This window comes from Conger conger, chromosome 6 (genome assembly GCF_963514075.1).
Source record: "Conger conger chromosome 6, fConCon1.1, whole genome shotgun sequence".
NCBI lineage: Eukaryota > Metazoa > Chordata > Actinopteri > Anguilliformes > Congridae > Conger > Conger conger.
Window position 1 is genome coordinate 7,001,050 of NC_083765.1, and position 23,483 is coordinate 7,024,532.

Sequence of the window (23,483 nt, forward strand, 5' to 3'; positions counted from 1 at the left end):
ATCATCATTATCATAATATCTACTTGAAAGTGTGTATTTTTGTTGTGTGTGACTGTTAGCTCTCCTAGCCCGCAGGGCCTGTTAGCTGCGTGTGGAGAAGGCTCCAGTGCGCTCTGGGCGCGGTGAGAGCAGGTCCCCTGCTGTGTGGGAGGCCGCTGCCCCGGAGCTCATCTGCAACACTCACAGGGTTACCGTGCGGCCTGCGTGAACTTCAGTTCAGAGAACATCAAAAAGCGCACCCACCCCGGCCTTCCCCTAACTACCGCTCCGGCCAAAATGGCCACCTCATGTGTGACGAATACACGCATGATCAGATAAATACAACCGCTGTGCGCTCTGTGTACAAATCAACAACGTGCTGAATGCGCCTTATTGTATGATTTTGGCATGCAATGCTAGTTTTGGTTTTGGCCCCTTTGTGATAAATAATGTGTGTTCATGCAGAGTTAAGCCTTTTGTCCATTGGCTAATTGAATTTTGTATGTATGTGTATGTGTGTGTGTGTTTGTGTGTGTGTGTGTGTGTGTGTTTGTGCATGTGTGTGTGTGTGTGTGTGTGTGTGAGTGCTTGTTTGAGTATATGTGTGTGTGTGCGAGTGCTTGTGTTTGTGTGTGAGTGCTTGTTTGAGTATGTGTGTGTGTGTTGGTGTGTGTGTGTGTGCGTGTGTGTGTGCGCCTGTGTGTTTTTCCTGTTCTACCTTTTTTCCTTTTTGACCTTTCATAAATGTTACACAGCCCAGTAATGCAGGGCTTTCTGGGATAGATCCCATGGATGTTCTAAGATGTGCTGAAGTAAGAATTTCATGCTTTTCACAGCCTTAAGGTTCCCTCCGCAGTTCATTTGCATGAAGGTTAATAAACGAAAAAGAACATTTGGCCAGAAAGGCCAGCAGACTCACACACAGGTATATTTTCTGTAATGAAAACCTCAGGGGAACGGGGTGAGTCCCTCCGCGCGCTGGGATCTGTTGTTGATGGAGTCGTTTCGCAGTGAGGCGCTCCACGCGACCAACACGTCAGGAGGTTTTTTCTCTTCCCCGTTTCCCCACAGCGCACAGCTCTTACTCCACTCTCCAAAAACAAAGCTGCAGTGGAGGACTGCGAGCCAAACAGCACGGGCACCTAAAATACCACTCCCCCGTCGGAGGGGGGGGCGGGGGGAGAGCGCGGGGAGCGAGCCAGGGGCCCGGGGAGCGCCGGTTGCCGAGAGGAGGAACAGCGGCGCTCTCCCGGAGATCATAATCAGCTGTATTATTTTTTTTCCTCCGGTATAAATAGGCCGGCTCTGCGGAATACTAAGTCCCCGCGGGGGCCGTTCTTGCGAGTTGTTTTCGGAGAGTATTCCCCCGGCGGGAGAAGAGCAGGCTCAGGAGGCACGGTGAGGGACTGCTCTCATTTTCAGCTGCCGGTGACGCCGGTCAATACGTCCCCTTAAAGGGCACGGAGGGGCTGTGCTCACAAAAACTCCAATAACTCACCGACTCCTTTATTTTATTTTATTTTTTCTATGTTTTCTGGACCAGAAATGCCAGTGCTTATTTTTGAGAAAATAAACCCAGTGCAATGTGCTTGCCTGGACATGGATTATTGTTAACTTTGACTTAACGATAAGATAAGAATGTTTTTGTTCGTTTTGTTTTGTGGTGATGGTAAAACCTTGCCAATCAGTGTCGGTGAAGATTTTTTTAAAAAAAAGAACATTTGCAATTAACCGTGAGTCAAAGGAGGAATGTTATTATTCGAATTATGCAATTATTATATTATGCAATATTTTCTCCTTGTGCAACAAATCTTCTAAAAAAATCAAATCAAGCGGTTCTGGGACAACCTACAATTCTGGTCATCCAAGCACAGCATAATATGCAGCAGCAAACACTACCTTAATCCCAGTGATTTGGCCAGTCACATCTGCATGTGTATGCTAAACATTGAGTGTTTAGGTTTTTCGTACCCATAATTAAGCTCGACTGTATTCTAACGGTTTGGCAGCTAGCACCTGGCAAGCTCATCAACCACCTTTCATTTTTAAACAGATCGGACTAAAGACTGACAGGTGAAATCAGGGGCGCCTAACTGCTGAGTGCGTGGTCACCCAGTCAGTGCAACTAATCTATTCCTGAAACTGAGTTAAATTAGAGACGGCGAAGGGGAGAGAATAAACCTGCATTTTGTCAGAACAAGTGAAGGCAGAAATTTCATGTTAGAACTCACTGCTTCTGGCTGCGAGATATTAAAAGTAGGGCATATAGATTCTATATTCAGACATATCTTATTTTACTCTGAGCCAGGGCTGCCCAACCCTGTTCCTAAACATCTACTAACCTGCAGGGTTTCCTTTCAACCCTAATGTGGCACACCTAATTCTACTAATTAGCAGCTCAACGAGATCTCGAGCTGTTGAGCGAGGAGCACTTTGTTTGGGCGGGAGTGAAAAAAAACCTACAGGATGGTAGATCTCCAGGAACTGGGTTGAGCAGCCCTGTTTAAGCCCACGGTCAGCTTTGCCATTAAAATGAAAATCCTCCCTCCGTCTGGTGGGTGAATACCGCGCGGCTCACAGCAAGCTGGAGCCGCTTCAGAGGTGTGATACGGAGGCTGAAAATGATACCTAGAGACAGGCCAGCCTTCTCAAGTGTTAAAATCTAATTAAAAATAAAAACACATAACAGCATGGGTCATCCTCCGTCGCTTCAACTGCGCAATAACTCACCCATGAAAAACCACATATGCACCCCGCCGCATCCAAATGAGATTTTTTACCCATTTTTAATTCACTGTGAGGACCGTACTGTGTCATGCTGAACACACAGGGTTGACATGAGGACCATGTCATGCTGAACACACAGGGTGGTTGTGGGAACCACGTCATGCTGAACACACAGGGCTGACATGAGGACCATGTCATGCTGAACACACAGGGTGGTTGTGGGGACCATGTCATGCTGAACACACAGGGTGGTTGTGGGGACCACGTCATGCTGAACACACAGGGTGGTTGTGGGGACCACGTCATGCTGAACACACAGGGCTGACATGAGGACCATGTCATGCTGAACACACAGGGTGGTTGTGGGAACCACGTCATGCTGAACACACAGGGTTGGTGTGGGGACCGCATCATGCTGAACACACAGGGTTGGTGTGGGGACCACATCATGCTGAACACACAGGGTTGGTGCGGGGACCGCATCATGCTGAACACACAGGGTTGGTGTGGGGACCGCATCATGTTGAACACACAGGGCTGACATGAGGACCACGTTGTGCTGAACACACAGGGCTGGTGTGGGGACCGCATCATGTTGAACACACAGGGCTGACATGAGGACCGCATCATGCTGAACACACAGGGCTGGTGTGGGGACCACGTCGTGCTGAACACACAGGGCGGTTGTGGGGACCGCGCTTGCAGTGAGAGCCATTTGATAGCACTACTTCCTACCCATCAACAAGAGGAAACGTGCAAATGCAGTTTAGTTGCGTAACTGCAAAAGGTAGGCTCCCTACTGCAGTCCTGTAATACTACCAGGTACCTGATATAGGAATGAAATAGAACACATTAAATCAGAAATATATGACTAAGATGTGGTGAGACCCAAGAAAACAATAATCGAGCATTATCCAATGCTGCGAGCACGGGCCTTTCATTTCCACAACTTAAGCACGTTATAATCCATATATTAAATAAAATGTTCTCCACAATAAATGAACAGGTGCTGAAATTGTATGTGTATATATATATATATATATATATATATATATATATATATAGTTTGTGTATATTTGTTTGATCTTTATATGAATGCGGAGTGGAAACCCCGTGACTGAAATTAAAAGAGTACCCCAATTCCTCGATAACAATCACATTTGGCTTCCCGTTACCTTGCCAACCTAATTACGTGATTGCTCAGTCTCAATCTGGACTTCAATCGGGCCGTGGCGTCTTAATGTTGGGGATTCTATTACTGTTTTTTCTATTTATGCGAGCAGAATCTGCTTGTCTAATGTAATTTAATGAGTGTCACAGAAAGAGGAAAAACATCTGAAGTGGGACCGGCCTCATTAGTGTCTCGCTGCGGTCGTAGAAAGAAGCGATGTCGGCAGGTTCAGCTCCTCACGAAGAAACTGTTGCAGAACTTGTGCTAACGTCACAATTTATACTGCATAGATTCACTTACATATGCAGGCAAATGAAAAAGGGAGAAATTAAATGCACATAATCATTTTCATTGCAATAATTTGCCACGAACGCACGCACACACAAACGCGGTGGTTGGTCGGCGGTTCGATCCCCGGTGTAGCGACAGAAAGATCCGCACAGCCGTTGGGCCCTTGAGCGAGGCCCTTAACCCTGCATTGCTCCAGGGGTGGACTGTCTCCTGCTTAGTCTACTCAACTGTACGTCGCTCTGGATAAGAGTGTCTGCCAAATGCCATTAATGTAATGTAATGTAAGACAGTATTGGTCTTTTTCCGTGTCATATGCCACTGTAAAAGTTTTGACCTGGGAGTGACGAGCTCCATAAACGTCTCAATCACGGCCCATAGATGGACAGCGTCCATGGGGGGGGCGCTTTCGATGCCACGCCTTGCCGACCGACGTGGCGCTTTGAGGAAAGACAAACGGCCCCTGATCCCGCGGCACTCTCCCCCGCTCCCCGCTCCCCGCTCCCCGCCCCCGCCTCACGTCACCCAAGCACCTGCTCTGTGGCGGAGTGTTCTGGAAGGCCTCGCACGCCCCTGTCCTTCCCCGGTGACGGCAGATGGTGCCGCGAACGATTAGGCCTTCCCCGGTCTCTCCATCCATCTCCCCCGTAGCAGGGACACCACCTCTCCGTCCGCCTCCGCCAGCCCGGGAGTGACTCACACACCCCCGTCCCCCCCCACCGCCCCCGTTTGTTTTAAAATACGAAACACACTAACGCCCGGTTGCGGAACTGAATAGCTTTGTGTTCGTGCTCCGCTGAAGGACAGGGCAATGGATACGTCTCACTGGAGGCCCTTATCTCCGATAACGGTGTCGGTTAAATAAGGATACCGCGTAACAGGCATCGGGAGACCAGGAAGCAGCTGCCATCTTGGCATAGCAAGCGTCGGCCGCTTTCTTCCGGTCTACACAATGCTAAAGCATTTTTTTCCCCTCCCGTGCACATATGACTTATGACCTCCACCTCTCTCCTACCCTTTATTTTTAGTAGGAAATCATTCACTTCTTTGTGGTGTGACTCCTCACTTCCTCAGCATTTCCCAAGCAGGTGGCTCCACCTTGCAGCACTTTAAATCCCTAAACAGGAAGCCCTTTTTAACAGCCCCCCCCCCCCCCACTCACCACCTGCTGCGTGAGGGACAGTTTGTTTGGGGCGCGGGGCAGCTCGTACCTTCGGGCCCGGCCGGCTGACCCGTGGAGACTGTCACTGAGGGGGCAGCCCTGGAGTCTGACAGCGTGAAGGTGACCAGCACTCCAAGGTGCTTTCAGCAAACTCTCTGCATCCACAAAGACACATCACTGCAGAACCTGGACATACACTCGATAAACTACCAAACAGTCTAACTACATTACATTACAGGCCTTTAGCAGATATTCTTATCCACAGTGACTTTGTGGATAGTATACCGTTATACAGCTGGATATGAATCGAAGCAATTCGGAATATTAAAGTGCCTTGCTCACTTGGGCACAACAGGGAACCGAACCTGTGAACTGGGCTACAACCTCACTGCCCCTGGTTCCAGTTCTCTAACCAGTATACTACACTGCTCAAGAGGACTCATCGCAAAACATACGAACAAACTAATGCAGTGTGTCTGTAGAGATGTACTGTTGATGGATTACAAATGTGAGCACACATAACTGCACATGGAGACAGTAATTTTCAGGTCTAATTCAATGATCTAATTTAAAGACACATATAATGGCAGAATGTTTCACATAAGGAATGAGAAGTATGCAAAAAAAAAAAGCGTGGGAAAGCTGAAATAAAGGATAGTGCTGGCACTAAAGAGATGGAAGTTAAAATAACTGCCCACACTACAAAGCCCCGCACTTACTCAAAGTTATATATTTAATATAATTACACAACTTCTTTATTTCCCCTAAGTAAGTTCTGCACATTACCTCTCATTACAAAGCAATTAAGAGCAGACAACTAATTTTAATTGTGCTTGATTACAAGATCCCCAGGTTCTGGCCCAAATTAAGCAGTATAATGCCTTCCATTGTGCACGGTATTGATTTCCATGTACACTGGCATTGCAGAAAGACTCAGGCCCAGGCTGTCCCCAGTCATTTGTCATTAACTTTAGATAACAAGTCTTGAAACGGTCAGCATCCGATACTAGTTTGAGGTGCTTTATGGTGTTTTTAATGAGAAGAAAGGCTTTAAAGATTTTGCTGGCAAAACAAACTTCAAATGCATGCGGTGCTTCGCAGTTTCCAACACTGCGGACACTGTAGGGACAGAACAGGTCAACAAACATAAAAAAAAAGAAACAAAGTGAAAAAACATTTTGGGATAATTGAGGGGAATCAATTGAGTCTCATAAATGAGTCATAATTTAAGACATAATTGAAGAAGTTTAATTCTATTTTCCCGTCAAAAGTCAGGAAAAAATCCCCCCCCATGATCTGCGTCCCCATGGCAAGTGGCGTGTACGACGGCCTGGGGCTCCGTGTGTGAATATTCCCTCCCCTAAGCACGGAAATAACATATCCCACATCCCCCAGGGCCAAGATTCCCAATTAGCAAAAGGTCAAAGGTCGCCGCCGCTGGCCGCAGCAAGAGCCCCCCTCATGACCCATGACACACACAGGCCTTCTCTCCAGGAGCCAGCGCTAAGAAAATGCCAGCCTTCATTTCTTTTCCTGGCCTCCACACTCTTCTAGCCTATTAATAGGTAGGACTGTTGGGTGTTCTCATTAAACAATGCTATTGACTTTTTTTTTTTTTTTTTTTTTTTTTTTTTTTGCTTTTTCACCTCACTGGTACTGATACAGGGCGAGAGACTGAACATACTTTAAGCACGTGGGAGAGGGACACATAATGAGTCCATTTTGGGCTGCGTTACAGTACTGTTCATCAGCTGCGCTAATAAAAACCAATGGGTTTATACGGCTCTATTGTCTATGCATTTGGGCAAGCGAGGAATAGGCTATTTAAAACACGTACACGCATACCCAACACTGTGGACTAATTACTGCCGTGTGTGAAAAGGTTTCTCAATCACCCCAATGAATATCACAATATATAGGACACCCAATGCTCAGAGCCCATCATAATTGATCTCGCGTAACAATAGCCGTAAATTTATCAGCGTAATTAACGGAGAAAAGTGTAGCCTGCCGATTGGTCTTATCTACAAGCTCACATTACACAGAACTGTGATTACTGCAGGTATCTTTCCTGCTCCCATTAAAGGGAGCCGGTCACAAAGGGGTCAAGTATGGAGTATTTTCCTGGGCAAGGAGCAGTTAGCTATGGAATAAAGCAGAAAAAACATCAGAGACATTTCCTGCATACTGACCCTAGTTTCTTAAAGTCCATTATTATTTAATCTACTGTATGAATATGTACGCACAAACACAATATGTTCATGAATAATTTGTATAATTGAATAATATTAATGATTGCAAATTTGAATGTTTGTGTTGTTTGTGGGTGGAAAGCAAATTTCATATCATAATCTGAAATGTCACCCGAGACGCATTGAAATGGTTTCACTTTATTGTGTGTGCTTTTACAATATACTGTAATTATAGTGCCAATATTAGCTTAGTAATAAAACCAATAAAAATAAATTGAAAACTTATGTAACTAACACAGACTAAAGGACATTTGTCGTCCATTTGTGTTCATTTTAGAACTTTGATTGAGAATAATAAGCAACACAAGTTGGTTTAAAAGCACATGTCACAATATACATTGGTATGATGATTTTAAAAAAAACGTCTGTTACCGACATTTCTTAAATTTTATTAGAAATACATTTACTTCTTAATTTAGTTTGTCTTGATCTTAAATTTAAATAAACCATAACTGACTTGCAGGACTGTTTTTTTAAACACCTATTTCACTTCACTTTTCACTATTTCTAAAAAAATCTTTGATCCCGATTTCCATTTTTTCCTCCTCACTTGACATTCTAAGCTCGTCCGATTTCTGCCGCAGCTCCGGAAATGTGCCGAGTGAAAGCTAGCGTGCTTATCCTCAGAAATGTGTTAATCCAGCTTCCCGGTGCAGTCCATTAACTTAGGTAGGCAGCCATCGAGGCCCGGAGCAGCTGGGGCGGCAGACTGTGGGGCTGTGATCACCCAGAAGTGCTGCTTCCAGGCCGGGGGTCACTTCCATTCTCAATTCAGCCAATTCACCAAACCAGCTGAAATTCAATTTGGGAACTGAACCGGCCGATTTCGAAATGGGATTGACCCCGACAATGGCTGTTCATTTGCATTCAAGTTCTATCGTAGCACTTTTCTTACAAGATATGCGCATAACCGCGGTCACGTTTTATGTAAAGACGGCAAACAGGCAAAGGCTAAGCCTGAACCCCCCCCCCCCAAAACCAGTAAATGAAAAAAAAGAAAGAATAACAATGAAGTTAACGAAGTTAATCTCCCTACGGGGATTAACACTCAAGCAGAGGCTAGAACGAGCTCCTCAGTGGGACTAAACCCTCAGGAGAAGCCTGGGCGGTAGAAGGCGACTCCATCTTCCAGCAGTCAGTTGAAAAGGTGAAACGATAATAAGGAGGCAATAGCATAATAAGATACACAGCACCTCCCTCTGTGGAGAATGTCTTGACGACAGGATCTCTCGAGCACGGTGAAAACGGGCTCAGTCGGGACATGATTCCAACCCGAGGAGGCCCACACTGCAAGATGGGGCCACTGATACGACAAGGCAACACACAGGAAGCCGCAGTCAAGCGCTGGCCTGCGCAGTGCCGCTGCTCGAACCCGATTGGTTTCATCGACTGCGAAGCTTTACATAATCCTCCGGAAATGATGTGAAAATGTTGGCCTTCGGAAAAGCACACACAGCTTCACTCCCAGACAAAGTGCTTCTCTAAAAGACAGCGTTACTGCCGGGGCTACTCTGCGAGCTATCGGCGAAGGCGTTCCTCATCCATACTCCCAATTCGACATATCGATCGGGTGATTCATCACTTACGATACAAGAAATTATTTCTAATTAAAAAGCCGGCCATGAATTCGGGAGCCCGAACTGTAAATAAACGTTAGGGAGGGCCGACATGGGCTGAAGTTTTTGAAGATGACAATCGAACGGCGCGATCGGTCTCGCAGCAGGCTGTGGGCCGAGGCGGTCGTGGTCGCGGGTCCAGCGCTCCGAGACTCTGCTCTGTATTCCCGGAGCGCTTATGGGCTCAAACTGACGAATGCTTTCCCTTTGCCTATGAAGAGACCCGGACAATGGGTTTTTTAGACACAATGGATCAATTTTCTCTTTGTCCGGCGTGACATCTGGACCCAGCCGAAGAGCCAAATTATCCCTCGCATCAACAGATCCGTTCGCGTTTCTGAGCGCCGTTTGACAATGTCGATTACCTCAGGGTATCTCAAAGCGGATTTGAGTGAGGGCTACCCAGGGGGAGGAACGCACTGCCCCCCCTGGGAGCTGGTGCTCCCGCACAACGCCGAACGGCGGGCGGCTTTAAGGCGCGGACCCGTCGCAGCGCTGGAGGCCACGGCACAAAAGGGTGTCTTTTGCGCCACGTTCCTCGGAGAACGTGACGTTAACGGAGGTGACATCGTCTCGTTGTGGCTCTTAGCCGCTCACGTCTCCCGCGAGCGTCTCGTTAGCCGCTAGCGACCGCGAGGGCGGACGCGCGTCCGCACGCCCTGCTGGAGGGCGAGGAGGAGACGGCAGGACTGAAGAGCTGGATTAAGTGTGTCCTATATCAGAGGTGTCTGCCATCTAACCGCCGGGCCCCAGCTCCATCATCGCTCTCCAAAGCCGCGTTACAGAGCTCATCACAAACCGCTTCTAAAGTCTTCACTTATTATTTTTCTTTAGGTTTTCCTTTTCTTTTCTTTTTTTTCTTCCCCCAACCAGCTTTTGAGTTTTACGTTCCTGAAATGCTAGATGGCCTTGGTTTAATATCCAGTCACATAAAAACGTCTAAATTGCATGTTTACTATGCAATCCTTGAATAATGCACTGGGTAAGCATGATATATGCTTTCATAAAAGTGCTGGAAGATGGTGGCTCTTTATATGCAGCTGATGCAGATAATAAGGCTTGCTCAGATGCACAGCACTGCTGCTCTCTGTGTGAAAAACAGTGGCTAAGAGGAGACGCCATTTTCAATCCATTATTCTTTCTTCCAGCAAAAGAGCACAGATTGATTTTTTTTTTTTTTTCAAGCCACAGATTGTTTTGATTCATACCATGACCTTCCAATTGACCATTTCAATTCAATTAATTGTGATTAGGAGTCCACCTTGCTGACATGTTGACTGACAAGCAGTAGGCAATGCAATGAATCCTGAAAATATAAACTCACAAAACCATGTGCAGGATAAATGATCACTTACTAAAATACTAACATTTCTATTCTGTAACATAAGACATAAGTCTGTACAGAAGATACGGCAATAGCACTCATACAAAACTGCATGATATGTCATCATCATTTTACACCAAAACACTAACACACATCAGAAAACGTTAAGAGGAGGGGATTTATTTAGCCAGTTAAACAAATGGGGGGGGGGGGGGGATCTTGTGGGGGCAGACCAACACACCCCCACCTCCCACCCCCCACAACCACTTTTTGTGATAAGCCCCATGCAATCTTTAATGAGTACAGCCTGCTTGGTAAAGCTTGGCTTAACGTCTCATCAGAACGATGATCTGGGCTTAGCAACGTCTCATCCTGGCCGAAAGCCCCCCCGTATCGATGAAGACACGGCACACGGTAGACGGCAAGGTCGTAACTGCGCCCTGAAGTGATGCCCCCCCCCCCCCGTGCCACCCTGTCCCTCAGAGAACGCGACTCCTGACCTGCCTGTCTCGCCAGCTCCCGCAGCCCACATCAGTGCCACACAGGCGGCCATTTTGGCTCCAGCCGCGTCCTGCGCGCAGCCGAAGGAGTAATCACACGCCGCACATTACAGCAGGATTACAGCAATCCAGCGACAGTGATTAGTCATGTTGGGTAGACAGCCATTCACAGGCAGTAGACCTTGCACAGACTTAGCCTGAGCACGGGACCAAATGCACCCCCCCCCCCCCCACGCCCCCCTTAAGACCCTGCTGGCCAACACATCCAAAAGCCGGGACAATTCTCATCTTAAACTGTCAATAACACATTTCTCCATTTTGGTGAGCTGAGTGACATCCGTGGGGCTCTGTTCGTGTTTTCACACTCAAGTTCTAATCGGAGCACAAGTGCTTAGATGATAATCCAGCAGTAGCAAACTCGGAGAAAGAAGATTGTCGCAGGACAACCAACAGTGTCATCTGATACGCTGATATTAAGCACTTTTCAGATTTTAGCTGCTCGCTCTTCTGCATTTGTCATGCAACGTTGCCTCAGGCAAATCTCATACATCATCAAATTTTCATCTGTGGCACATTGAGTCAGAGTGTATCAAAATTATCAAAGGTAATGAAATGTTATTTTTGTAATATAAAATAAATATGAATTGATTCCTTGAAGAAAGACATAGTATGAATTTGTACCTGTAGGTTTGGGGGAGAGCCCCAATACTCCCATATGAATTAGTCCCTAGACTAGCTGGTCTGCTTGTGAGACTAGGTGGACCAGCAGTGTCTCTCCCCCAAAGTTAAAATGAAAATACACCTATGCATACGATTACGAGTATAGTTTCTATTCAAATTTTAAATATGGTATACATAATTGGTACATTTAGTGTTGTACAGTCGGTGGACATGTCAAAAAGCTCTGTGTTATTTGAAACCATTTAAAATACTTATGTGGCGATGTGGACACTCTCATTAACACGTGAATCACATTCCATGCACGGGGGCGAGACAGAAACCAGGTCAGCACGCTCAGTTTAAAAAACATGCATTTTGGAGAAAAGATACTCAAAGACAGAGAGCAACATTACAACGAATGTGCATTATTTAAATGTTCCAGGACATCAAAGTGTACACCAGCATAAGGAGATTAGCAAAAAAAGGCTAACGACTTCTTTCACAGCATTTTAAATGAAGAGTCCATTCATCAATCAGAAGTTAGAGAGAGAGAGAGACTGCAGGACACTTTCCTTATAAAAGATAAGGGAGAACAGTCAATCTTCGGTGAAATGAACCTTTATAGGTCATAGAGCAAGTGTGCTGTGCAAAGCACTGTAAATGGTATCAGTCTGTCTGTCTGTCTGTCTGTCTGTCTATATATATATATCAATCTTGGTCTAGAGTCAAGTGGAATAATAGTGGAAGAGACAGATTTGAGTTCCATAAAAAGGAGTCCCAACACCATTTTACAGTGCTGAACTGTCAGATCTCACCTGCCAGTGAGATTTGAAAGCCACGTTTCCAGTTAACATTCATTTTAAACATCGTTGCATCTCTGTGGCTGCGAATGGCACTGAATAGGCAATGTGTTGTTTCTCCCTGTAGAGGTGAAAAACATACAGTACCGCCCAGGCTATGCATTACATGTCACCTGTGTCAAAAGCCATTACACCGATACAGGATACATACAAACACGCATGTATGAATTCTCAAAGCATTACGCCAAATTTAATGAGTCTATTTTCATGTTATGGTCATATTCACCAAAACATGTTTCTTTGTTTAATGCGTCACTCAGAGTGTTTGAAAGAAGTAGGTCACAAAAAAAAGCCCTTCAATCATCACAATGTCAAGAGAAAGTAATGTCTCTCTCATAAACGAAAAAGGCAAAACAAAACACAATGTCATAAATGATTGATGAGCATGAGGCAAAACTGTTGTTTTTTTTTACATAAAAATAAAACTAAGTTCCCCGCAATGCACACATAGAGATAGCCTCAGTAAGGGATATTCAAACAATTATGAGAAATGCTTTCAGTGAATTATGACCACTGGGATTTCCACAGAAAATGGCCTGGAGACACCCACCCGTCCACGGTTGTCTCCTGAATTAAAGTTGATTCAAAGTGAACATGTATTAGGCAAATAAGGTACATCAATTTGAGATCTTAATTCAATGTCAGTGCATATTAAGATGTTTATAATGAGATTGTGGTACAGACAATAATTAACATGACACATTTCAACCCTAATAGAACTACAATTTGTGAGATGTGTTTTGTGAGAGTGGCCAACATCAAAAACTGTTAAAGTTTATAAAGTTAGAAAACATGAAGGGACTCTTTCCTGGAATTTCTTCTTTAAGAGCACAATTATTTCTCAAATTTCTCAAGATTGCAGTGTAGTTCATACAGAAAAGACACAATATTTAGACAGTTCCATGTACTGAACCCAATTAGAATAAATAAATAACTTTTTTGTGTTTTATTGATCCCCCTACTTTAGGGAGGTTTAAAAAACACATCTATCTAAGCCGCGGTTGTCATTTTTGTTTTACCTATTTAATCTTCCTCAAGGTGTACGCAGAACAATAATAATCCACTAATCCAGAGAAAACAACACCGAAGGCATCCGCGACAGATTGAGCAAACAAACAAACGAACGGCGCGTCTCCGCTAACGGCCACCTGGACGGCTAGCGGATGAGGAGCCGGGCAGGTTATTTCAGCTCCAGGCTACGGGCACTCACCACGCGGTCCATACCCGACTCTCTGTGCTTAATTCCTGCCTGAAAGGCGGAGTGAGAGGGCTACAGACGGGGCTGAATCTGCATAGTTTGAGGGAGGCAGTGTGAGACACAAACAATGACTAATTAGGCAGAAGCTTGGGAGAGGCAGACTCCAGGCAGTGTGGAATATAAGCCAGCTGCTGTTTTGCATGATTGCTCACAAAACATTGTTGGTGCTGGGAAGCATAATCAAAACATGCTTAATGCAGATTGGCATGGAACCGCAATGATCAACTGAGAGAAAATATAAAAGCCTTAGCAGTAATCTGGCAAACATTTGCATATGTTGATGAGCACACACACCCTGAAACTGCCTGCATGAATGCCGTGCCAGCTCACTTGAACAAGTGTGAATTGCCTCCGTTTAACATTGAAGTCGCACTACATCTCGCCTTGTAAAATGTACAAGCAGACATGTGCGACGTATGGAGTCTTTAACTACGACATGTATGTTTGGAGGCAGATACTGTTTGCCCGGTGCCGGTCCGAAGCAGATGGACTCCCCCCCGAGCCCGGTTCTGCTCAAGGTTTCTGCCTGTTAGTCTGGCAGTTTTTCTTGGCCACTGTCGCCCTTCATAGGCTTGCTCTGAGGGAGTCTCATGTCTGAGTTCTTTGTAAAGCTGCTATGTGACAATTTGTGTTGTAAAAAGCACTATACAAATAACATTTAATTTAATTTAATATATTACAATAATATTCTATTAATATAGTAGTGCCCAACTGTTGGGCACTACTGAAATAATAGAATATGATAGAATAATGAAAACCCTTAAAACATTCATTTATAGGGACCTTTTCAAGAGTAGGTATTTTTCATTTTGGTAGATGTTTTTGCAGATCACACCGTAAAGGGTTAAAGATGACTGTTATGAGGTTAGAACAAGCACAGTATGGCATACGCGGTGTATGCAGTATCTGTCAGAAGGGAATTGCATGGGTACCTGTAAATGTTCCTCGCCTTGTCAAGGTGATTTAGAAATCCAGGGCATCACATGTCAAGAGGCAGCTGGACTTGTCAGTCCTAAGATAACAGAAACAAGAGAAGAAATGTGTATTACAAACAAGAATTCCACACCACACAGACATTTGTTCATGTGTCAGTTAGCAATTATTCGTTTAATTTGATTTCCATGTATTCGAGCATTTGAAACACTACAAGACCCAGAATGCAACAGGAAGGCTCATTGCTGATGACACCTGGCCACCTGCAGCCAGTAGCCCAACAGGCCCAGTCTCTCCCAGCCGGATGAAGCTATGAGGTAAGAACTACCGGTGGTCTGTGATGCGGCCAAACTCTCACAGGCCAATTCTACAGGGCCTTACTCAGCCGTGGCCTGGACCAGGAGCATGCCTTAACAGAGCCCTTAGCCCTCTGCACAACAAAAATATAATCCATCCATCCATCCATCCATTATCTTAACCCGCTTATCCTGAACAGGGTCGCAGGGGGGCTGGAGCCTATCCTAGCATACATTGGCCGAAAGGCAGGAATACACCCTGGACAGGTCGCCAGTCCATCGCAGGGCACACACACCATTCACTCACACACTCACACCTACGGGCAATTTAGACTCTCCAATCAGCCTAACCTGCATGTCTTTGGACTGTGGGAGGAAACCGGAGTACCCGGAGGGAACCCACGCAAACACGGGGAGAACATGCAAACTCCACACAGAGAGGCCCCGGCCGATGGGGATTCGAACCCAGGACCTCCTTGCTGTGAGGCGGCAGTGCTACCCAGGGCCTTACTCAGCCGTGGCCTGGACCAGGAGCATGCATTAACAGAGCCTGTAGCCCCCTGCACAACAAAAATATAATTATACACTAATCACTTGGCAAAATTAAACACGTGCCTGAATTGAAGAAATTACATTATGTTTCATTCACAGGGGAATACAAAAAAATGCACCCAATTATATATCACCTTACAAAAGACTGCTGCTAGAGGACTGACACTGCAAGGCACCTCTGCCATTGACTCAAGTGTGGGCTGAACACTCCCTGTTACGTTTTAAATGCACTCCCCGTCTGCCGGCTGAACGCTGGTTATTTGCGGCGGCGGTGGAGAGAGACAAACGGTCAGTTGCAGGGCCCTTATTACCGTACTCGCCATTTGGCACATTTTTAATGTCAGTTATCCCACTCCAGAATTGCGCCCACCTGAGAGGGTTGCTAAAACATTCGCGCTGAAAAGAATGTGTGGGTTTTGCAGAAAGTGGCAGACGGAGACACAGGAAGTGATTCACCGGGCGGACGATGTGGGGTCCGTGACCTTTCGGTTTGCGAGCGAATAGAAGGTGAGAAATACACGGCGGCTCTCTCCGGGTCAACACCGGCGCCTCGTCTCCCGCGGGCAAGATCACACGGCGCGCGCAGACAGGAAGCGCAGACTAAGGCTGCGTGCGCAGACAGGAAGCGCAGACTAAGGCTGCGTGCGCAGACAGGAAGCGCAGACTAAGGCTGCGTGCGCAGACAGGAAGCGCAGACTAAGGCTGCGTGCGCAGACAGGAAGCGCAGACTAAGGCTGCGTGCGCAGACAGGAAGCGCAGACTAAGGCTGCGTGCGCACACAGGAAGCGCAGACTAAGGCTGCGTGCGCACACAGGAAGCGCAGACTAAGGCTGCGTGCGCACACAGGAAGTGCAGACTGCGGGATGCGTGTGCAGACAGGAAGTGCAGACTAAAGCTGCGTGCACAGACAGGAAGCGGCCGCGTCAGAGCGCGCATTTCCCACGGCGGACAATCGGCAACGCGGCCTGCTTCTCGGCTGAATCGCTGACGAAAAAAAACGGCCCACAATGCACCTTAATCTAATTACTCTGCATGACTAGAACAAAAGCAAACAAACAAACAAACAAACAGTGGGAGCAATGACAACATCCCATCCTTCTATTATCGGTGAGCTCTGCACAAGAGCAAATGGTTAAAATATATTTTAGAAAACAGCTGCTAGGGAGGAGACAAACAAAATATGGCAACACAATGAATGTCACGTTCTCAGCAGAGCTCAGCGGATATGTGCGTCGTTTCCATGGTTACACATGTGCCATATGCGTTGTTATTTGACACAGGGGTCTTCCATTTACCCAACGTTTAACTCAGAAGACCTCGGGTCTCAGGTCTATCCTTATTGTCATTGTTTTTTAGTTGTTTTTTTACGGTGTTATGTGACTGCAACCTGCCCAGGGACCGCAGGTGAAAATGAGCTTTCACACCAGAGCATCGAATGCTCACGTTTACATTAAACAACGTACACGGCCCCTGGCATACAAATAAAATAAAAAAATGAAAAAAAGAGAATTAGAGACCGTAATTATGACAAGACACCAATACGGATGAAGGCTGAACTGCATATTATAGAATGTTCGGGAATAAGGAGGAAAAAAAAAAAGCTAGCAGAAAATAAAAAATAAACAGACCCCCTTTCAGGCCAGATCCCTGACTGCCGATGAGCTGCATTCCATCACGCGGGGCCACCGATGCCTTTATACCCAAACACATTACGCCACGTCGCCACTCCCAGCGAGCCTGATGTATGGAAACACGGAGATATAAAGCAATCTGATTGATGCGCCGGGACAGCTTCCGTAATTTACACTTACTTTATTGCGCTTCCAAAAATCAATTAATTTGTCATTTAGAGGGAGAAAAGGCGCAGGCACTCTCAGCGTCCGTGAGCGGACAGCCATCCGGACACTCCGCGCCCGGGCGGTCGCTGACCCGCTCCCTCATTACCCAGAGATATAGTGCAGAGGTCAAAGGTTACAGCTTACAGCAAAATAACTCACCTGCCCGCCTGGATACGCGCGTTCAAGACTTCAGCACAACCCTCCAGCACGCTACACGCAACCCTCCAACACGCTACACGCAACCTTCCAACAGGCTACACGCTACACGCTCGCAGATGCATTGTCCAGCACGCTATTGCCACGTCCGGAATGATGGGGTGGATATGCGGGTTGAAATGTTATATTTGTGTCTGATAATAAGTATTGCTATTATTGTCAATGAGAGTAATTTTTAGGTGAATATTTATTCTTTGTTTTCAGTAAAAATAAACAATTCCATAAGCTCCAGGAATCATCTGATTCCCTTAATTGGCTAAGCATTTCAAAACAAAGGGAGGTTTAAGGATAAGTTTAAACAGAGCAAAATGTATACTCTGGTTGAAATATATATTTTTTAGAGATAAACATTAAAGGGAGAGAAGGGGGAAAGGCTGAGGGCCAATGTGAGCTTCAGAAACAGATTTTTTCTGCACTGCAAAAATGTTTTTTAGTCTTGCAATCAGACTTCAAATCTACTGCCCTGCCCCTTCGGCAAATCTTGAAATTAGTAAAACATTCTCACCTGATGTAATGTATTTAGCAAAAAATAAGAAAAATAAGCAAGATTTTAAGTGAGAACACGAAGCTGAAATGCTCGCTGAGACGGACGTATTCTGCGGTATCTGCAGTGCTGACGCTCCTGGCCCGGGGAGGAGGAGGAGGAGGAGGAGGAGCGTTTAAATCCGGGTCCTGGAGCCGGGCCCGGCGTGCCTGTGCGTCCCCGCTCATCCCTCCCCGGACAGGCCGCCATGCCTGCGCTGTAATTGGCCCTATTAGCGAATACGGGAACGCTGAACAATGCCGGCACGGATGGGCGCACAGCGACGCACACGGAAGATGGATGGAGCGCTGAGGAGAGAGGCACATACGGGGGGGAGGGAGTGGGGGGGGGACGGGGGGTTTGTGGGGAATTGAAGACAGGGAAAAAGCGTTTGGAGAGACAGACGGCACTCCGACTCCAGCTTTGTCAGAATTCCCAGAGGGCGTCATAAGAAACAGACCATAAAAGCCAAGCTGAGAGGAAAAAGAGGCAGGCCCTTGAACCTCAGTCATTTTCTAAATGGAAAAAAGCGCCATATCACTCACCAGGATTGATACACTGCACCTCACAGGGAATTTCACTCTGTTGTTCCTGCTCCGTCACAGCCTGGAGCTGTCACTCATTTCCCTTCCAACTCGTTTGCATCTTACGGCTTCTATTTTTCTCCCCCCTTCTTTTCTCAACAGGGTGTTTCTTCCAGAAAGAACGCCGCAATTATTTATGATAATGGCGATGCTTATTTACGCATAAATGTTCGCACCCACACACAGAAATCTCGGATCATCGCACGAAAAAAAGAAAACTGTACAGATGCAGAAACGGGCGAGGCTTTAGGCGAGGCAGCCTCATCCGGAACAAACGCAGTCGGCCATTTTGTAGCACAGCCAAGCTATGCTTTCGACCCGCGGTAAGATAACGCCAAAAAACGCTGAAAAATGAAACAGCACAGACTGTTTCGTTTCTCACATTTCCTGTTCCCCGTTTCAACATTAATTACGAGCAAAATGCCAGGCGCTAGTGATCAAACGTCCCTGAAATAATTTCACAACAGGTGCCTAATGTCAACGTCAAGGTCTTTAATTATGGTAACTAATGTCTTAGCCTCGTGACATTTGAAAGCCAAATGCTATGAAACAGGCCCAACGTTGTACAAACATATGGGGAAAAAGGAACACAATTCAAATCGTACACATTATTCTGGGCTGTTGATCATTGTCTCCTACACCAGATTAAATTTTGTTAACATATGTTCGTTCACATCCTACTCCAATAACCCATAATTAAAGAGCACATTCCTTTAAGATTCCAAAGCGAGGAGAGACCCAGCAACAGCTGGTCACTCCGTGAGTCTGCGTTCGGTTAAAGAGAAGGAAAATAATTAATTAAGCATTATTGAACTGGCAGAGGAGTCACATTTCCTACCCCTCCCCCAAACCACCCCCCCCGGCGTGAAATACGGCCCTCTCCGGGGACCGCCAACCCCTCTCAGACCTGACCTCGCCTGTTCTGCTGAATGAACGGCGTGGAGTCAGTTACCAACGGCAGCGACGCGTTCTCGTCCCGCGCGTGACAGGTGTTCTCCACGACACCCACCAGCGCGCCTGTGAACGAGCCAGGCGCAGATGTGTCGGCCTTTCAAAAAGAAAAAAAAAACACTGAGCGCTTTGTTGATGTAACAAGGCCGTTACATCAACCGCCAAGCGGGTTATCTTCTTCTGGAATGACCTTGCGTGACCTCGAGTGAGGAACGTCAATCACACAATTTATTTACTTAAGACACCGCTTACTTTACGGTTTGGTATTGTCCCTCAACAGGGGCAGGTCTGTCCTTCAGGGTTAATTAAGGTTAAGAGCTTTGTTAAAGGATGAAGCAGAAGATTACCGACCCAACGATTGGATCTTTCAGGGATTGAAAGTGCATTGGCCGATCATTGTTTTCGCCACGAGAGCGGAATCTGGAGACTGTGGGTCACAGTCCGCAGTGTTAGAAGTGACCATTACATTACATTATTGGCATTTGGCAGACGCTCTTATCCAGAGCGACGTACAGTTGAATAGACTAAGCAGGAGACAATCCTCCCCTGGAGCAATGCAGGGTTAAGGGCCTTGCTCAAGGGCCCAACGGCTGTGCGGATCTTATTGTGGCTACACTGGGATTAGAACCACCGACCTTGTGTGTCCCATTCATTTACCTTACCACTACGCTACAGACCAGCCATTGAGTTTCACTCAGACTGAAAACGATGAACAGAAACCCAATGTGACAACAGTGCACTGAACGTGGGGCTCCCCATGTCCCCTATTGGCTCAGAGTTCTTGGGAGTGTGTTTTTTTTTTTTTTTTTTAAGATATTTTTTAGGCCTTTTTCAGCTTTATTGGACAGTATGTAGTATAGAGAGACAGGAAGAATGGGAGCGAGAGAGAGGGGAAGACATACGACGGACGGATTCGAACCGCCGACGTCGCGGCTCGCAATGAGCATGGTTGGAGGGTTGCCGGTTCGATCACCCGCCCGGGCTGTGTCGAAGTGTCCCTGAGCAAGACACCTAACCCCCAAATGCTCCTGACGAGCTGTTCGGGGCCTTGCATGTGAGCCAATCGCCATCGGTGTGTGAGTGTGTGTATGAATGGGTGAATGGAGAAGCATCAATTGTACAGCGCTTTGGATAAAGGCGCTATATAAATGCCTGCCATTTACCATTTAATATAGCTAGTTCATATTCAAATATGCACGGATGGTGCAGTGGGTAGCAATGCTGCCTCACAGCAAGGAGGTCCTGGGTTTGAATCCCCATCGGCCGGGGCCTCTCTGTGCGGAGTTTGCATGTTCACCCCGTGTTTGCGTGGGTTTCCTCCGGGTACTCCGGTTTCCTCCCACAGTCCAAAGACATGCAGGTTAGGCTGATTGGAGAGTCTAAATTGACCGTGGGTATGAGTGTGTGAGTGAATGGTGTGTGTGCCCTGCGATGGACTGGCGACCTGTCCAGGGTGTATTCCTGCCTTTCGCCCAATGTATGCTGGGATAGGCTCCAGCCCCCTGCGACCCTGTTCAGGATAAGCAGGTTAGGATAATGAATGAATGAATGAATATTCAAATACATTTAATTGTTGTTTTTTTGCAACCATATTAAAATGAAACAATCTAAACATTCCTACACATTCAGGGGGAGGAACTTGAGCTACCTTGCGTTGAAAAATGTTGAGAGAGGAATTTAAAGAGAGATTAGAGATCCTTTCAAATTATTCCCTTTCCAAACTTACAAGCAGGGGAAAGTAAATAATGAAGAGAATGAATTCAAACGAATCGCTGACGAAGCAGAGCTTATGAAGCAGGATGAAGCATTGGCACTGAAACACCCGTCACACACGTAACGCGGAGAACAGCCCCATCTGTGCACCAGGAAGAACCTCATCATCATCCATCACACTGCAAAGTGTTACTATCTCATCTCTGCTTGCTTTATTCACAAACAAAATAATGTTTATTATTATTATTATTATTAGTAGTAGTATTAGTAGTAGTAGTAGGACAGCTGATGTCCTGGCATTTTCACGCACAGCAGTCTCGAGAGTTTGCAGAGAATGGTGCAAAAAACAAAAAAACAAGCAGTTCTGTGGGCAAAAAGCTGTGCTAATCAGAGGAGAAGGGCCAGACTGGTCGAAGCTGACAGGAAGGTGACAGTAACGCAAAAAACCACACATTACAACAGTGGTGTGCAGAAGAGCATCTCTGAACGCCGCATCAAACCTCTAAGTGGATAGGCTACAGCAGCAGTCAAAAAAATAAGTCTAATAAATACCTAATAAAGTGCTCACTGCGCGTAGTACAGTCGTAGAAAATCGACTGAAGACACAGAAATACCGCAGACACGTATATCATATTGTGGCTCTCACTGGGGCTCCCAACGCAAATTGCAAAAGCAGTTTTTCTCTCTTTTTTTTTTTTTCCTCAGCTGAAGCGGCCTTTTAATAAAAGCCAAGGATATACGGCTGGACGGTGACGTGTTGACTAACCGCGTGGAAAATTAAGAGCGCCGTCCTTCGGCTGATGCATAAACCCTGCGCCAGGTTACGGGGGCCGTCCGCGGCAAGCCCTTCGACGAAACAAAAAGTAATTGAACGGTGAACGAGTGTGAGTGTAACGGCAAAGCCCCAAGGAGGAAGCTATGTCCATTTTAAAGCGCTTCATCGATCCGCGCGCTGCAAGACAGATATGCAGGAGGCCCGAGCCGGGCTTACCGGCAACACAATTACCCGCCCTCGTACATAAATCATTATTACAGGTAGCGTTAAATGATTTCTCACGGGCAAGTTGTGCGATATCTCCGCGCCGGGGGCTAATAGCGGAGCGGCAAGAGTTCCGCGTTCGAGAAGCACGTTCGCATGATTTCACACGCATCTCTGATTGGCTTACAGGAGCCGCGATTGAGTTCAACACGTCTAATGTGCGCGCGCGCATTTGCGCTCCGCTCTCCATCTCTATCGCAGGGTAGTTTCAGCCAAAGAAGAATATGCCAAGAGAAAAATAATCTCACTGTCATAAATGGATGCGGCAATCGACTTAATACGAGATGAAACGGCAATTCTGAGACTAGAAACATTGTACTAAGGTGCTGACATTAAGTGATATGAATCATGCTTGGATGAAAAAGCGCTTTCTTGTGTCCTGCTGAGTGTGATTTGATGAGATGTGGCAGTGCGCTACAGTGAAGCGCCATGATGCCATTGTGATGTAACAATGACAGTATGATCTAACAATGGGCTCCGTCTCTACCCAGTCAGGTCATATAAGGCCATGTCTGCTTCAGTTCCTCTCCCTTTAAGAATGTTCTCCTGTGGAATTTCAAACAGCGGGGAATAAACCAACTTTAATAGGCCGATGGAAAATTCATCACAAACAGACTGAACAAACGGAAGTTCTTTAAAATAAAGGAAAAAACAACACATTGATTGTGTGTCGGGGTACTGTAAAGTGTTGAATACATACAGACTGAAGGCAAGAAAATGAATAAAAAGTGTGAGGCTTAATAAAATTTCACAGAAGAGATTGTTGTCTTTTCTATCACCAAAAATGTGCTGAAATTGGTGTTTGAAATTCCCCAGTAGGACAACTGTTTGCATTTCATCTACAAAAAAACATGAATATAAGAGATGGGACAATTATGGCATCGTATCCCAATCTTTTGTTTTTTTGGAATGCTTCTTTTCAAAAATTCTAAGTCATTGTTCTAGAACTCCATTGCTCCCCATAGTGATTGTTACATCAGCACTAGAATGTTGACAATTCTATTCACATATTTAGGATGTCACACCTCAAACGGTTAAATA

General features: G+C 46.1%; 1 protein-coding gene across 1 annotated transcript in view; it reads right to left on the bottom strand.

The window, feature by feature from the left end:
- The window catches only part of adgrl3.1 (adhesion G protein-coupled receptor L3.1), a 202,425-nt gene extending 187,628 nt beyond the window's left edge, over window positions 1-14,797 (bottom strand). The window contains exon 1 of the mRNA XM_061244330.1: window positions 14,730-14,797. The gene's annotated coding sequence lies outside the window, so the exon portion shown is untranslated. The remainder of the gene's footprint in view (window positions 1-14,729) is intronic.
- Window positions 14,798-23,483: the final 8,686 nt, after the last annotated feature.